The sequence below is a fragment of the Phyllostomus discolor genome, chromosome 1 (genome assembly GCF_004126475.2).
Source record: "Phyllostomus discolor isolate MPI-MPIP mPhyDis1 chromosome 1, mPhyDis1.pri.v3, whole genome shotgun sequence".
Lineage (NCBI taxonomy): Eukaryota > Metazoa > Chordata > Mammalia > Chiroptera > Phyllostomidae > Phyllostomus > Phyllostomus discolor.
In genome coordinates, this window is record NC_040903.2 from 65,411,364 (window position 1) to 65,430,023 (window position 18,660).

The window sequence follows — 18,660 nt, forward strand, 5'->3', positions numbered from 1 at the left end:
AAGTGAAGCCCCATTTGGTGATATTAGAGCAAGATGAAGTGGTTGAAGGAAAAATGAGAAATCCCACTTTGGACAGGTGCACAATTTAAGAGATGTTCAGTTGACATTGGAGGTATGTAAGGGTCTATGGCATGAACGATAAATCTGGGCTGCTGGTAAGGATTTTGAAAACCTTATAGATGGTAATTAAAGCCATTAAATAAAAGCAGCCTCTCTGAACAAGAATATTGCTATAATTTGAATTATGTCCTGAATGGTGTTCAGAAGAAAGGAAAGACAGTTCAATTTATATTTAGCTTGTAGCTTTATAACTATCATCATATGAGAGAAAAAGAAAGAAAAGATGCTATATTCTCAAAGTACTACCCAGTGAACAACAAAACAATTTTTTGTGGCTGTTACATATCACGTAGTGATAAAACATGACATTTAGACGTAAGCACTTTCAATAGTCCCTTGGGCTATATTCAGGGCACAGAACAGCTGTATGTGTAATTAAATAAAGCTAATTTAAATAAATGAGATTAACCAAAAAATCACTCTAAGTTTGCATTTATAAAAGTTTTTTATGTAAGAAGTTGTCAATGCTATTTCTCCAAACTGCATATTTTGGAAAATATCGGGCTCTGAGAAAAGAATAGATTTTGAATAAAATAAACAGAAAGTTGAAAGATTTTTTCTTCAGATTTTATATTAAAAGTATAATTTTACTGATATTTTACACAAATGGATTACAGGAGAATGTTTGCAATATCATTGCATTTGAAGGCATCAAGAAAGTGAGATAGAATTAAAAAATCCTTTTAGTTTCTTTTTTAATCTTTTTTTTAAAATTTAAACTGTTTTTCAAGTACAGTTTTCTGTCTTTTACTCCCATTCCAGCCCACCCCTCCAGTGCTCCTCACCTCCCTTCCATTTCCACCCCCCTTAGTTTTTATCCATGTGTGCTTTATACTTGTTCCTGTAAACCCTTCCCCTTTTCCCCTGAAATTCCTTCCCATCTCCCCTCTGGTCTTTGTCAGCCTGTTCTCTATTTCAGTGTCTTTGGTTATATTTTGCTTGTTTGTTTGTTTGTTTTGTTGTTTAGATTTCTGTTAAAAGTGAGATCATATGGTATTTGTCTTTTACCGCCTGGCTTATCTCACTAAAGTAGGAGCTCCTTCTTTCTTTCTTCTGCATGGAATTCCATTATGTAAATGTACCATAGTTTTTTGATCCATTCATTTACTGATGAGCACCTAGGTTGCTTTCAACACTTGGCTATTGTAAATTGTGCTGCTATGAACATTGGGGTGCAGAGATTCTTTTGGATTGGTGTTTCCGTGTTCTTAGGATATAATCCTATCAGTGCATACATTTTTAAGCACAACACATGCAGCTCAAAAATAATATCGTTCTTCTTTTTGGTAGAAGTGACCTTTTGGACACACTTTCACATCAGTACTTATATGAGAATCTTTGTTAAGAAATTGGTCAGTTGTTATTATTTGTTCTTAAGCTTGCAAAGGGGTTGTTGCTTTAGCAAAGCTAAGAATTTTTAGAGTAAAAATAAACATACAACTAGCTTTAATGTTTCTGACTGCAAGAATGTTGTAATTATCAAGGGCAAGGAAATTGTTTTCATCAAAAAGCTGTGAGGACTGTTTCTGGGAACCAAGGTGAATTAAGATTTGACCTTTTAAAATATTGCCTTTTTAATTTTTTTTATTGTTGTTCAAAATATTGGCTTTTTGACATATTCACATAGATGCTTGTTTTTAGGTTTCAGGAATGAAAGTGCATTGATCCTGTTTTTAGAAATCAGTCAGAGGGGCAAACGGAAGAACACAGAAGGCTCTGTGATCTATGATCAGACCTGCTGATAGTTCCTTGGAGAGGTCCAACATTCACAACCTGGGAACTGTTTGAGGAACCAGGGATTCAAACAGTACAGGCAAACTGCTCCACTCAATCCCCATTTCAGAAATGAAAGTAACTGCAAGTTTAAATTTATTTGAGTCCAATATAAAGACATCTAATATCTGGCCAATCCTTAATAAATGGATTTTTTCCTGGCCTTTATGTATGACCATTCACTTCATTTGTCTCCTTTCTTTTTAAGATGGGCTTAAAGTGTTTAAAAAATGCACTTACATCTAAAGATGAGAAGATGTTTCTAGGCTATTTAACTTAATCCTGCTCTAGAACCAATGGTCAAGGGAAAACTTAAGAAACAGAAGAGCTTTAAAATTTTTTTTTTCAGAACAGTTGAGTGGACAATCAGTTTTTGGTGTGACTTCATAGCAGCCAGGCAAAGTGAAAATGCTGTGTGCTACATCTTTGTCAGTCACATTAAGTATCATAGACATAAAATAAAATAACTACAATAATTACCCACAATAAACTACTCAAAACCTCTTTTTTGTCAGAATAAGTCAGCCAAATTGACCTTTATAAAAAGTTCTTTATTTTAGAAAGGATACATCACGTATACTGAAGAATTATATGCTGGTATGTCAGAAAGCTAGATAGTTAGTTTGATTTGAATAAAATCTGTATATATAATACAGATTTATTTATAAATTAATATATACATATATATACAAATCTTAAGCTCAGTATTTGATTTGTGTCAAATAAAGATGTTTTGCAGAGCTCAGAATTATTTGGCTAGTTTTTGCTTTTAAAAAAAAAGCAGAACATAAAACATAGTAGTTATTGTGCTACTCTATTCAAATTTCTCTCAATATGAATGAAAATGGGATTTCTTTTTTCCCTTAAAATACTGCCAACATTCTCCTATTTCTCTCCTTTGTTGTAATTTGCCCACTAAAAGTGAAAGCAAAGAATATCTTTTTTTCACATCCCTTTGTGTTCAGAGCTAGGTCTATTCTCCCAGTTGTTTTGGGGCAAATACTTCAAGTACAATGCACTTATGGAGTCAAATTGTTACTGACTGTGAGAAATATGGGACCACTGATTCCTTACTCCTATTTTGAAGATATTTAAGCCCATACCTTGTTGGACACTTTTAGCCTAGTGATCATTCCTCAGTTTGCGTGTAGTAAAGCCTTGTGCCTGTGATACCTCTCTCTGGGAATTGGTTCTATACCATTTATGAATAAAATACCATATATTTGGGGAGATTTAATGATAATTTCACTGATTATCTATAAATTACTCATATATCATGATAAACAGACTAATAAATATCAAAGTCAATATTTGAAAATTTTTAAGTGGTGTAGTCAATGCAACAATTCCATCTATGATCAGTTACATCTAAGACATGTGTGTCTCATCCTTTCTCTAACTGCCAAGTATTTTTCATTCACATTTGTACACTGGTCGACATAAAGCGAGTGCATCTAATTTAGAAGCAATTTGCTTGTCTTCCAAGAAAACAAAGAACTTTGAGGTAAAATTTTTTGTTGTTTTGTCATAATTCCACTAAACATCAAAATATGCTTAAACTAGTATGCCTTATCTAGTTAACTTACTCAATAAGTTCTGTTAAAACAATGTTATAGTCTTGGGTTCAATCAATATATAGTTCAACCAGTATTGTATGTAGCATACTATCACAGGAATTTCATTCCTAAAAAAACAGGAAAAGAAATGCCTAGCTAAGTCCTTCCCCCAACAGATTAAAAAGTAACAATTATGGATAAAGGTTTTAAAAAATTCTTAAATTCATTGATAAGCTGGCAGGACAGTAAGAAATTATCAAGGTGAACAATCTGTCATGTGGCTGAGACACTTCTCTATAGATGACTTTTGCCTTGTGTTCCTCTGCCTAAGATTAATTTGTAGTTCAATTGTCCAGGGTTCCAGTGGTACTGGGCAGAGGAAACAAAACTTGAGGAGCACCAAAAGCACTAAGTCTAATAGATATTCTTTCTTTAAAGCTGGGACCTCCTGAAGGTTCCTTTTGTAAGAGTGAATCAGAAATCAATTCATCTAGGGAGGGGTGAAAATGGGAGGGAGGTGGGGAAAGATTTGGGGGTGGGCTGGGATGGAAGTGAAAGACAGAAAACTGTACTTGAACAACAATTAAAATAAAATAAATTTTAAAAAATTAAAAGAATAAAATAGAAAAAAGAAATCAATTCATCTATAAGAATTCTCACAGAGAATAAACTCACCTCAAACTAAGTGCTAAGCAGGGGAGAAGAGTAAACACTGAATACTTAGAACAGAAAGATGGCCAATAGGAGAGTGTATAGCTGGAATTCACATGGTTTTGGGTCCCAAAAATATCTCAAGAAAAAATGCAATTTTATATAATTTTAAACAGCAGTGTCCCCAGCCAAGGGTCGTCAAGGAACATGTATAAAGGATCCATAGACAAAGCCAAAGGGGGAAAGGTTTGAGGGTGGGAGATGGGGGTGGGTAGAGCAGGGAAAAGTGGTGGCAGGAGAATGGAGACAGCCGTACTTGAACAACAATAAAAAAATTAAAAATTAAAATCTACTTTTTAAGTCTTTATAATTTTAGTTGAATAAGTTATGCACATATCTTATTTTTTAAAATAAAGAAAAGCAAATGCAAATACTCTCTAGAGAATTTATCTTCCTTCCAGGAAGTGCTATATTGCTTATTCAGAACAGACTAGTCTATTTATTTTTTTTTACAGTTAGCATCATTTCTGGTTGAGTCAGTATCTCTTTAGATTGCTTGATATCCATGCCATACCAGTTGTTAAATATTTTTAATATTGATACTAGCCTATAACTAGCCTATGTTTTTATTTCATATTGTTCATATCACAGCAGTTGTTAAACAGTTTTTATTATAATTCTAATCTTACCCTTTAAAAAACATCTCAGGAAAACATTCCAAGTAAGTTGAGCAGCTTGTAGTAAAAATCATAATAATAATAATGTCAAACACAAATGAAAACAACACCTTATAAAACAGAAGTGGCAGAAATAACAGTCAGCAAGAATGAATCTGCAGGTACTTTAGATATTGTAATATAACATCCAGATCATGAAAAAACAATGTTATGTATACAAAAATAAAAGTTTAGGTATGTATACAAAAGAAGAGAAAGTATAAAGAATGCCCAAGAAAATTATGAAAAAAATTATATATATAAAATATAGTAGGGGAAAGGGTTTTCAGGAACAATAAAGGACACATGGACAAAACCAAGGGAGGAGTGGAAGCAAGGGAGGGAGATGGGTTTGGCTGGGGTGGGGGAGAAATGCAGACAACTGTAATTGAACAACAATAAAATAATTAGGATAAAAAAATAGCCCTGGCTGGTGTAGCTCAGTGGATTGAGTGTGGGCTGCAAACCAAGGGATCTCTGGTTCGATTCCCAGTCAGGGTACATGACTGGGTTTCGGGCCAGGTCCCCAGTGGGGGCCACATAAGAAGCAACCACACATTGATGTTTCTCTCCCTTTCTTTCTCCTTCCCTTCCCCTCTCTTAAAAATTTTTTAAGTATGTTATTGTTTATGTCATTACAGTTGTCCTAATTTTTCTCCCTTGGTCCCCTCCTCCCAATTCCCCTTCCCAGTCAGACCCACACTATTGTTCATGTCCATGGATGATGCATATGTGTACTTTGTCTAGTGCATTCAACTTCTTTCAACTAATCCCAATCTTCCTCCTTCCCTCTTACACCTACCAGTCTATTCCTTATTTCTGTGCTGCAGAAACTATTTTGCATTTTAGTTTATTTTGTTCCTTAGGTCCTAGTTGTAAGGAGATCATATGGTATTTGTCTTTTGTTGCCTGGTTTATTTCACTTAGCATAATAGTCTCCAGTTCCATCCATGCTGTCACAAAAGGTAAGAGTTTCTTCTTTTTCACTGCTGAGTAGTATTCCTTAGGGTAAATGTACCACAGCTTTTTTATCCACTCATTTACTGATGAGCACTTAGGCTGTTTCCAAATCTTGGCTATTGTAAATAGTGCAGCTATGAATGTAGGGGTGCATATATCCTTTTGCATGTACCAGTTGAGTTCTCCCAACATCATTTATTGAAGAGACTGTCTTTACTCTCCATTTTCTGGAGAGTGAAATATTGATTGACCATGAAGACATGGGTTTATTTCTGGTCTCTCTGTTCAGTTCCATTGATCTATGTACATGTTCTTATGCCAGTACCAAACTGTTTTGATTACAGTGGATTTGTAGCATAGTTTGATACCTGGTATTGGGATCCCACCAACTTTGTTCTTCTTTCTCAAAGTTGCTAAGACTATCTGGGGTCTTTTTTAGTTTCATATAATTTTTTGGAATATTTGTTCTTGATATGTGAAATTGCCATTGCTATTTTAATAGGAATTGCTATTTTAATAGGAATTTCTATTGCTATTTTAATAGGAATTGTGTTGAAGCTATAAATTGCTTTGGGTAGTATGGATATTTTAATGATGTTAACTCTTCCAATTCATTTACATGTAATTTTAATATCTTTGTCATCTCAATGTGAGTGTCAATTTTTATTTTCACTTTATTGATACTTACTTGGTTTTTGGTATGATGAATGATTTTCTATTGAAACTTAGACATTTTAGGTACCACCATATTTTGCCATGTATCATGTGCACTTTTTGTCAAAATTTTTGATAGAAAAATAAGGAAGTACATTACACATGGATAGCACCTGAAATACATTGTATCTGTTCTTGTGTTTTGTAGTTATTTGTTACATAAAATTTCTTGTACCATAATATATACAAAAATAAATGTGAAAATTCCTTTATAATACAAAACCATATATGTGAATATAAATAAATACACAATTGAATTAAAAAATTAAAATGAAAGAATTTTTTCCTGAAATTTTGCATCAAAACCATGAGTATGCATTATACACAGCAACATATGGATATGTTTGATGCCTTAAATTTTATATTAACATCTTTGTTTTAGCTGTTTTATTTTTTTCTGACATTGGTAAATATTAATAGGTAAAGGAGGGTGGGAGGAGGGTGAGGGTGGAGGAGCTAGCTGATTACTGCCAAATGGGAATAGATGTCCAGGCTTTCCTTTTGATTTCTGTTGTTGACAAAAGTGGGAAGTTATTGCTGGGCTCCCACCAGACTTCTCTGATTCTGTCCGGACTACAAGAAAGTAGAGTGCCTTTCACCTTGCAGCTACTCCTCACATGGTTTTCACTGACACCATGGGAGGAGGATGGCCCTTGCCTATACCCATAGCCCTGGGTCATGGTAAAAGTCCTAAATCTCCACTAGACCTCCTCTGACATGATCCCTGCAGTGAGGTGAACTAGATTCTTGTTACTGCTGGGTGGGGGTAGAAACCTAGGCCCCAGATGTGGCTTCTGCTGATACTACAGCATCAGAATAGGGGTGCATTGCTCACTATCACCAGTGAGGATGAAAAGTGTTAAATCTGTACTTGGCCTACTCTGACACCACCCCAGCAAGGTGGCTTGGGCACCTCATTACAGTCTGGCAAGGGTGGAATTCTGGGCTCCTCTTAGACTTAACCTTTGCTAGTGTGGACGGGGTCATAGTTTTTCTATGACACTTGGCTAGAGAGTAGTTATTGTCTAGACCTTTTTTTGTCTTGGTAGGCTGTCTGTTTCCTAGTTCTTTGTCTAGAGACAGCTTGATTTTGTTGGGACTTTTTTTTTTGGTCTAACCTTCTTTATTGTTGCTTTCAATGTCTTTTTTTTTTTTTTCCAGAATTTTAACTGTGACATGTCTTGGTGGATATTTAAATGCTGTCATTTCTAGGTTCCCAGGTTCTTCAGCTCCAAGTATGGGTATCTGAGTCAAAAAGAAAACCCAAAGAACTCTGCTTATTTTTTTCTGGGTTTTGAGATACTTAACCACTCTACTGACTTCTCCTCACTGTTCAGACCTTTTATATTTCTTTTATATAAAGTTCCCATGGATCTTAGTTGTACTTAACAAAATCAATAGAGAAAACTATATATACTACATTTTCCTTGAGGCAGATGTCTACTGACACTCTTTACATATTGCATTATTTTCTTTTATGAATTTTTCCTATGCTGGTTTGTAGCTGCATTTACCACAGTTATTTAAGCTTAATTCTGTTTATCTGATTTCAGTGCTTACTGACATGATTCCACATGAAATCTTTGAAATTTTCAATTTCACTCACCATTGGTGTATTAGCAGTGAAATTTTGAGTGATAATTTTAGAAAAGATATAAGAATTGTTTGCTACTTTCTCAGTCCTTAAATATTTAAAAGGCTATTTTTCTGCTTCCTTCATATATATATATATATATATATATATATATATATCACATGTCTATGTAGAAGTTATAGGTTTCTCATTTTCCTTCTATTCTGACCAGTTTTTTTCAATATTTTCTAATACCAGCCGGATTATTTATTAGGACCACTTGTTCTTTCTGCTTGGAAGCTTATAGAACTTTGTTTTGATTTCATAATATTTACTACATAGTTTACATATAAAGTGATTTTTTGCTGTTAATATTTTTGATTCATGACTTTAACTCTCTTTTGCTGGTCTGTAACATTTTCTTTTTAACTACCTAAGTGGTTATTTCTTCTGGTCTCTCTGCACTGATATCCAAGCAAGTTTGTCACTGCAGTGTTTGCTCTGAATGATAATCCCACTGGGCCCAGGAAACCTGACCTTTGATCACATAGATTCCTTAGCTTTTCTTGTTCTGGCTATGAGGATAGTTTTTCTAGATTTCATTGGTTCATATTTTCTGTGAGTCTGGAGAAGAACAGGGACTTATATGGCTATAGGGCAAAATACATCAATTAGATCAAAGTCTACCATAGAGAAGAGACATGTTCCAATTCTCCATTAAGAATATATAAAAATCTTTCTAATCTTACTCTCTTCAATGTAGGGAAGACAGATGGGAGAATTTGTCGCAGATATCGTTCAGCAGTATCCATCTTGGCTGCAGATGTTTGTTGAAACATACTAAAAACATACACAGAGACAACCAGGTCCTGTGGGGGAATCGGGACAGCAGGGCCACTCCTCACGTGGGGAACGCCTAGACCACCCTCTCTCCTGGAGGGCACCATGGCCACTCCTCACATGGGGAGTGGGGAGCCCCTCATCCCCCTGCACAAGCAGGGTTTTATTCTTGAATATCAATACAGTTTGCAAATTACAAGTAGTGAGCTTTTGAAAGGTGCTGGCAGATTTCCTACTGGGATCCTAAGCCAGAGATTTTGTGGTTTTATCATTTAAAAAGACTACAAGACTTAAAGCTTAGTTCTGTTTCCTGCCCATGACTTCATATTCTAATTAAAGAACATCCTCCAGCAAGCAGATTTCACAGGGTCTTTCATATTCTGCCTGATTACCCTGGGAGTCCACCATTTCTGGTCTGGACTGTACTGCCCCTGTTACTTCCAGTGGGCCTGAGTTGGGCAGAAGAGACAAAGGCAGCTGGGAGACTTGGATTTCTCAAGGACTTAGGCATTGGCAAAATTGGTGATTGATGTCGATCACCCCGTTATTTCCACAGCCCCGTGAGTTTTTGTCCCTGTCATTCCTTCGTGAACACGTCTGTCTTAGATTCATTCTCTATCCAAGAGAATTGTTACCTGCCATTGACTGCATGAGGAATGCATGAGGAATGAGGCATATGAACAGGCAGCGTCATGCCAGGGAAATAAGCTTTGTCTCCTTTAGTGGCTCCTGGTCAAGAGGTCTTTCACTCAGCCTAAGTCACGGGGGGTTACAGCTTCCTGAGACCAGGCAGGGCGGCCCCCAACAAGAATTTGTTTGTGAGGGTCACTTATAAATTCTGCAAAACTGGAAGTAAGAAGCCTGCTGCTTTAAGACGTCTGTGGTCACTTCCTTGGTGGCTAGTTAGAGCACATGAGAGAACTTCCCTTCAGTAGACAGCTTCTAGGGAATTAGATAAATCAAATATGGTACAGGGTAAGGAAAGTTACTGCTTTTACAAACTCAGTTGTCATGTTATTGGTGAAGTAAAAAGGTATCCCAAGAACTTGGGATTGCATGTGTGTCATCTAAATAATAGGAAATCTGGGAAAAATAAATCCTGTTGGGTTTTTTTTTTGTCTTCTTTGATACTTCCACATTAGTTTTTTGGACTGAGAACAAAGACAAAGGAAAAAAGGGAATGTATCACCCTTGTGCATGGAAATCTGTAGTTGCTGTTAAAGGATGTATCAAGCTTCAGTTATACTAGATAAATTAATTCTATGGCTCTGCTTGCAACTTAGTGCCTATAGTCATTTCAGTGGGAATCTAGGAGGTGGTCATTTAAACGATTTTATTGTACACTTAAGTATTTGTGAAAAAGGTAGATCTCATGTTAAGTGTTCTTACCACAATGAACAACGAAAAGAAAGTCACAGGTAGTGTGTGTGTTGTGGGGATGGTTTGGTAGAGGTTGTACAGATGCATTTGTAGCATGGCTCACACACCAGTAAAGTCTCCAAGATCTGTACTCCATTCCTTTCATTATTCTTTATTCATTCCTTCATAATTTTTGAAGAATTTTTAAATTTTGTCTTCTGTTCTACAGTTAGATTTTTTGCAGCATTTAAGCAATATACACATTATTCCTGATTTTTAACCCCTTGTAGTCTCTCTTAACTGTTTTCTCTTTTGTTTTGAATGTTATATTCTCTGGAATCACAAAATAACATAAATCACAAATTTTCTCATTATCTTTTTCAGTAAATATGTATCGACAGAATGTATGTGTTCTGATTCTTTGTAGTATCCCTCTTATTTGGGACAGGCATGTTTTCTCCTAAGTCTATGATACAACATTTCTGCTTGCTTATTTTTACAGCAAGAAATCTACTGGCCTCTAGCTGAATTCAGCATTGAAATGGGCCAAATTCTTTCATATTTAGACAATAGTGAAAGGGAAAATATAAATCTCTAAATTATCATGACCAGTTCACAATACAGCAGCCTGAGAAAATTAGAGCAGAAGCTAAAACCCTGCTCAGTCACCTCAAAAACATGAGTCTCAGCATCAGTTATTCTCTGTGTTGAGCAAACTGCCAAGCTGGTTTCCAGCTCTCAGTGTAACCAATTTCTCTCTGCTTAGTCCAGTCCTAGGTAAGAGTGGCAGCAGTACCTGGTACCTGGCCATGTTAGTTCCCCTTTCCTTTACAATGCTGTCATTCAGTTTATTATACCTTATCCCTCTAATTGTGAATCACCTACAGCTGTAGGTGGCTTCTCAGCGTGCTAACTGACATGATGTTTGCAGTGAGTCCCTGGCAGGCCCGGGTATCTAACACTGCTTTTCCCCTCTGTCCTGCATTTGACTAACATGTTGTTAGCTGGGTTTTACCACTCACTCACTTTCTCACTTACTTTCTTGGGATGTTTTCATCTAAGTAGGATTTGTCTTTATCATAGGAAGTACTTTCAAGTTAGTCTTCTATATATCTGTCTGTTATATTCAGTCATTTGTTTCAATGGTAATGAAGGAGATGGCCAATAAAATTAGTTTTCTACTCAGCATCTTACCCAGAAATTCCTCCTATTAACTTCAATGCCAGTGTTGAACATCAACTTCGGAGCCTTACTGCTGATGTCTTTCCTTTTTCCTCTTTTTATTTTTTTTTTAAGATTTTATTTATTTATTTTTTAGAGAGGGAAGGGGGAGAGAGAGAGAGAGAGACATCAATGTGCGGTTGCTGGGGGTTATGGCCTGCAACCCAGGAATGTACCCTGGCTGGGAATCGAACCTGGGACACTTTGGTTCCCAGCCTTTTTCCTCTTTTTTTTTAACCCCTGAGCAGATTAGCTTTCTTCCAGAGACATAAAAACAAAGTATGCCACATTCAGAAATGAAAAGATTCTTTAAATCAGTTGCTACCATGATTATGGAAGACCTGGCAATCATATTCATACAGCAAATATTTATTCAACACTAACTATCTAAGTTTCATGCTAGGCATTGGAAAAAAATGTAATATGTGTTTTCTTATATCAAAGCATATTGTGGGATAAACAATTAAATACACAACTTATAATTTACTGTATTAAGAGCAATAAAAGATGTGGTGGGAGCTCCTAAACAGTGTTATAATGCAGATCAAAAAAGGTTTCTCAGAGGATTCCATAATTGAATTTAAAAAATAAGTAGACTTTGTTTGAAAGAGGCTTCTAGGTGGGGATGAGAAAATAAAATTTTAAATGCAGTCAAATCAGTTTCTGCTGCATTACTATTCAGCACCTATGTCTAATTTCTCCCATGAACATCCCCATATAGCTTCCATGTCTCCATCACCAATGATGAGTATCACCATTCAGACACCCTTATCTACATTCTCCCATCATTGGGCACAACTGGCTCTGCCCTGATAAGTCAGTAGAAAGATTTAAAAATAATAATGGCAAGTTTTCTTATCCCCCAGAGTGACAAGTAGAAATATAAGATATGAAGAAAATGGTCTTCATGCAGCTTCTCCTGTTTGCTTGTTTTTATTTTTGTTTCTAGTGTTGTTATAGCTGTGTGCACTGGGGGAAGGGGCTTCAAAATCAGACAAGCAGCTCACATTGGACACATCCCCATAGAAATTGCTAAAACCCAGGGAAAGAGTCTCTGGCTGTAAGGTATAGCAAGATAAGTTTATAGTTGTTCTTTGCTTTTATAAATCCTCAGAACACTGATATCATGGGGCATGACCTATACAAGAATAAATTCAGTGAAAGGACACACAAGTTTGTGCTCAGTCACCGAGCTCTCATGAATGAAATGGAACTTTAGTTAAGCCATGGAAGGTAAATTTTAACAGGCAGTATGGACCTGAAGAACATTATGCTAAGTGAAATAAGACAGTCGGAGAAAGACAAATACCATATGATCTCACTCATATGTGGACTCTAATGAACAAACAACTAACAAGCAAAATAGAGGCAGACTCATAGATGACAGGATGACAGCTAAGGGTGACAGCTAAGGGTGAGGGGAGGGTAGAGGGTAGAGGGCTTGAGCAAAAAGGAAATGTGGTCATGGACAACAGTGTAGGGATTTCAGTGGGGAGAGGGGTATAAGGGGGCTAAAGGAAAAATACAAGTAAAATTCTTAAAATAAGATAAAATAAAATATACATAAGATAAACTGGAAAAAAGGTCAGAGGAAAAGAGGATGGAGTCAGATAAAACTTTAACTTGTTCAGAAAGAGTGAAAAAAGGAACATGAATAGAAGGATGATTCAAAACTGTGAAGACTATGATTGGAAATATGAGTCAGTGCCAAATTGTACAGGATCTTAATTGTCACATGAAGAACTTTGAATTTTGTCTTTTTTGATAATGTTTGAGATTTTTGAGGAAGATAACATTTTAAAAATAAAATTTAGGGGTGATGAGTCTACCATGTATGCATACAGTGGCAAATTTAACCAAAAAATGACATAACATGAGCATTAAATATATTGGTCACTGCCCCACGCTCTACTTTCTTCTCCCTTTGTCTAGCAACATTGTGCTCTCCAGTTCTACCTCCAACTATTTTCTTTCCATCTTTTCTTTACCTTCAGACTCCTTACTGGCCTCTCTCCCTTTCATTCATTCTTTTTATTCATCATCTATTCATTTAATACAGATATTGTCTACTGTGAGCCAAACACTACATTTGGTTTGGGGGTGAGAATAGTGAAAAACTAGCCATGATTCCCGACAGCTTGGAGTTAAATATATCACACTGCATTGTTCAATCGTTGGTCTTATTCTTATCTAATTCCACCCTCTTACGTACAGTCCCACACACTCCCATGATTTCATTGACCCCCTATTCATATCTCCCATGTGGTCTTTTCTACTAAACTTCAAACTTCATTCTCCACTTGTCAGCTATTTTTCTCCTAAATACCTTGTAGATGCCCCAATCTGAATACATTGCAAACCACACACATCTTAACAACACTCTCCAAACCAAATTCTTCTCCTTCAAAGACCTCTATTTTGGTTAAAACCACAACCCATTCAAATAACCCAAGACAGAAAACTTTAAATTATTCTGTTTATTTTTTTATTTCTCCTATGTAACTGCTCTCCAGTCCTGTAGATAACAGCTCCAAAATGGCTCTGGAATTAGCTCCATATTCTTCATTGGCCCTGGTTTCCTTGTCTCTGATCTCTCACTAGCTCTAATTCTTACCCCTTTTCCTTCATACAGATACTAATATAAACAATTCTGCAGTCCCTGTGTAAAACTTTTCTATGCCATCATATTGGTCAGGAAAATTCAAACATTTCAGCATGCACTTAAGAGCATCCAAAATCTGGGTCCAACAGAACTTCTGCACTTCATCTCCAACTACTTCCTTCTCTTCCCCAGGCACAACCACATCCCTTGCACTGTTATATCTTCATCCTTGTTCTGCTGGGAGAAGTTATTCATCTTGCAAAAACAGAGAAATCTTCTTCAATACCATCCCTGGATAGGGTGAAACTTACTCCCTCTAGCTACCTATTTCTCACTCATAGCATGTATTAGACAGTAATGAGGTTTTATGAGAAGAGCAATGGGATTTCAGGTTAGATATACTTAGAGTTAGTTCAGATCATAGCCTCTCAATTCAATGACTGGGTGACTTGAGCAAGTTGTTTAACCCCTCAGAGGATTAGTTTCTCAGACAAAGAAAGTGATAAAAATATACCATGTATAGTTGTGAAAATAAAACAGTATGTGTAAAGTGCTTAGCAAAAGCTTAGTAGTTTTAAAATATAAAGTTGTATTATACTTTCCATATGTATATAAAATCCAACATATGAATCTTATATGTCATACTTATCTCTGTGCCCACAGCACACACATACAATAGGTACTTAGTAAGATTTTTAATAAATAAATAAAAGCTGTAAGTTGATTTACAGTGCTAAGATAATCTAACTGAAATTACTTGATAAGTATTTTTCTAAGCAGCATACATCCTATTTTCACATTTTTTGGATAAATCCTTGAAAAGTATATTCATAGATTTTAGCTTCATGTAAAAAAGTTAAGTATATAACTGTTTCCCTAACTTTTTTTCAACTCTGCTTTCTCTTCTATAGCCACAATGCTATAGATATTCTGAATTCTACCTGTAACCAAATAAATTCTGTGTGCTACAATTCTAATGAGAATGACCCATGCTTATTTACCTGGATTTGATAGAACACATAGGAAATATTACAATGTCCCCTTAAAGAGCATCATTTCCAGTGGATCTTAGTTCAAATAAAATAAGTCAGCTCTCTACTTCCTAGAACAAAGAAAAAAACTGTGCAAACAACTCTCTATTCACAATGTTACACAAAAACAACCCCTGTCAAAATCAAAATACTATGCTGTGATTAACTGTGAGTTCTAAAACAATCCCAGTAAGTTTATGTTTGTATGTTTTTTTTTCATTTATTCCACATGGCAAAGATGACATCATGCATCCACTCATTCACTATCTATTGAGTGACTCTATATATTAAGAACCTCATTAGTGTGCTATACTTATGTGCAACACAGTTTGTACTTTCCACAATGTCTAAAGTTAAATTTAGCTGCTTCTTTATTTTAATTCCTCATCATAGAACATACTTAAGGGTTTTAGAGAGAGGAGAAGGGAGGGAGAGAGAGAGACAGAGAGACATCAATGTGAGAGAGAAACAGGGCCTCTCATATACACCCTGACCAGGGACCAAACCTGCAACCTAGGCATGTGCCCTGACTGGGAATTGAATCTGAGATCTTTTGATTTATGTGATGATGCTCCAACCATTTGAGTCACACTGGCCATGGCTAAAGTTAAATTGAACTTTTATTATAATTCTATCATTTTCATTCTTTCATTTTTCCTCTTTATATAAATAAAATAATTTCAACCCACAGATATAAGGAATGTTGACCCTCTCTTTTGTCTTCACAGATGGTCGACACCTTCATAATCTGCGATTTGAGTGCTCTCATATGGTGCTGTGAAATGCTAGCCAGCATGTGTGTTTACATTAACATTACCTTCTGGAAAGTAGAAACTCCAGCCTGCAGAAAAACTCACTAATAATATCATTTACTAATTGGCTTCCTTATGTACAAGACTATTTGTGAATACCTATATTTATTCAACATATATATATTTAAGCTCTTTTCCAAGTACAGTGTGTGAAGACTTGAGGACACAATATTGAGCAAAACATTAGAGACTCTACCCTCATGGAGTTTATGGAGAAACATCCATCAAATCTTCACACTCAAAAAGACATAAAGCTATTAGAGTAGTAAGTGCTACAATATCAAGGGATATGGCACTGTGGAAGTGTTTAAGAAGCCTGAGTGTTTAAGCAGGAAATCTGACTAGTTTCGGAGGACAGTGAGAGGTTTCTCCATGGAAGCATTGATTGATTAGAATTATGAATGTAGAATAACTAAGGCGGGCTAATTTTAGGAAAGAAAGGCAGAATCTCCAGTGACAAGGAATAGCCTGTCCAAGGACTCCATAAAATACTCCTGCTGGTTTAGGATGGATAGTTTAAAAGCTGTGAGTTGTGATTTATACTTACTTTTACTGAATGTAATTAATGACATTCAGAAAATACTGATATGATACAGGCTGGGTGTGTTCAGTGAAGAAATAGCTCTTGTTTAAAATGACCCTATGTGATTTATATTTTGAAGGAAATAAAAACAAACAGTGGAAGAGACATTGGCTTTGACATCACATGGACCTAGGTTTGAATTTTGGCTCACACATTTACTAGCTGAGTGACCTTGAAGATATTGTTAACCTTCTCTGTGTTCTACTCAACACATTTTTTTCATTGTATTTATTCATTTTTAGAGAGAGGGGAAGAGAGAGAAACATGAATGTGTTGTTACTTCTCATGTGCCCCATACTAGGGACCTGGCCCGCAGCCCAGGCATGTGCCCTGACTAGGAATTGAACCAGTGGCACTTTGGTTTGAAGGCCAGCACTCAGTCCACTGAGCCACACCAGCCAGGTCCACACCACATGTTTATGTGGAAAACTATTCTGAGTGAAGTAGCATGCCTATGGTATCAGGAACTTAGTAAATGTATTTCTTAAAAAATTGTGTATTTAAATGCTACTGTTCTGATGCTACACTCCTTTAAGTTTTGTTTGCATATTGTTAATAATTTTGAACTAATTAGTTTGGCATAAAATTGTGTGTGATAATTATTTAGGAGTGTGAATGGATCAATTTATTCATGCTGTTCCACCTTCACATGTTTAAGTGGTTCTATTACTCATTTCCCTGCTTCAGGACCTTTATGTATATCTCTTCTATCAATTAAAAGATAATAATAGATTATTCTTCTATTGTTGACCTTTTTTTCAGCTTAAGTTTTATTACTTACAGAAAATTCTTGGCAACTAAAGAGTCAGTCTTTAATCCATCTCAGCCTAACTACAGAACAGGATGTCCTCACGATAGACTTGATCAAGTAAAAAAAATTTCTTACATACAATCATTGTACCTGGCCTTAGTAATGTCAACATGGGATATTTAAAACTAAATGGGAAAGAGTGTCACATGTCAAAGATATTTCTATCAGTGTAGAAATAAACTATTTTTGAGAAAAATAAAATAAAAATAAATATAGGAAAGTAGAACCTAGAAAAAAGTTTGTATAAGAATTTATGTTAGGAATAGGCCTGGAGGAGCATTAATAAATTAAAATTTTGTGTATTAGTTCAGCATTTGTTCAGATAACTTATAATGGCCCTGGCCAGATGGCTCAGGTGGTTGGAACATTGTCCGTACACCAAAAGGTTACAGGCTTAATCCATGGTTGGGGCACATAAGGGCGGCAGCCAATTGATGTTTCTTTCTCACATCGATGTTTTTTATTTCTCTTTCTCTGTATCTCCCTCCACCTCTCTCTCTCTAAAATCAATAAATATATCCTAGGGTAAGGATTAAAAAACTAATTACATATATATGTAATTTTACTTTTACTTATATATGAAGGTTGCCATTTGCAAACCTTGTTAAGTAAAAATAATAACATACATTTGTAAAATGAATACTTCAAAGCTTATACTCCAAATCATTGAATTGATTATTTGCTTTACTCACTCTACTGTTGTTTTCCTGTAAATTGTTCTTTATTTCAAATTAGCATATACTTCATTTCTGACTGGATCTTTTTTATGCTGTTGAAGTCCTCACTAAGTTCTTTGGTCATTCTTATAACCAGTGTTTTGAATTCTGCACCTGATAGATTGCTTATGTACATCAGTTTTAGTTCTTTTTCTAGAATTTCGATTTGTTCTCTCATTTGGGCCATGTTTCTTTGTCTCCTCATTTTGGCAGCTACCCTGTGTTTATTTCTAAGTATTAGAAAGAGTTGCTATGACTCCCTGTCTTGGGAGCATGCTCTAATGTAGTAGGTGTCCTGTAGGGTCCAGTGGCACAGCCTCCCCTATCATCCAAGCTGGGATTCAAGGTGTGCCCTTCATGTGGGCTGAGTGCACCCTCCTCTTGCAGTTGAGCCTTGATTGCTATAAGCATGCCAGTGGGAGGGATTTGCCTAAGCCAGTCAGCTGCAATGACTGGCCGTGGCCACTGACCACCAACTCCTGCCCTCTGTGAAGAATCATCTGTGCAGGGGTAGGGTGGTAGTTCTCCAACATGGTCTGCAGCTGTCCACTGGGTGTGCAGGCTCTGGAATTTTCTGGGTGCTATAGTCCAAGGTCAGCCCCCACCTGTGTTTTGCCTGGGA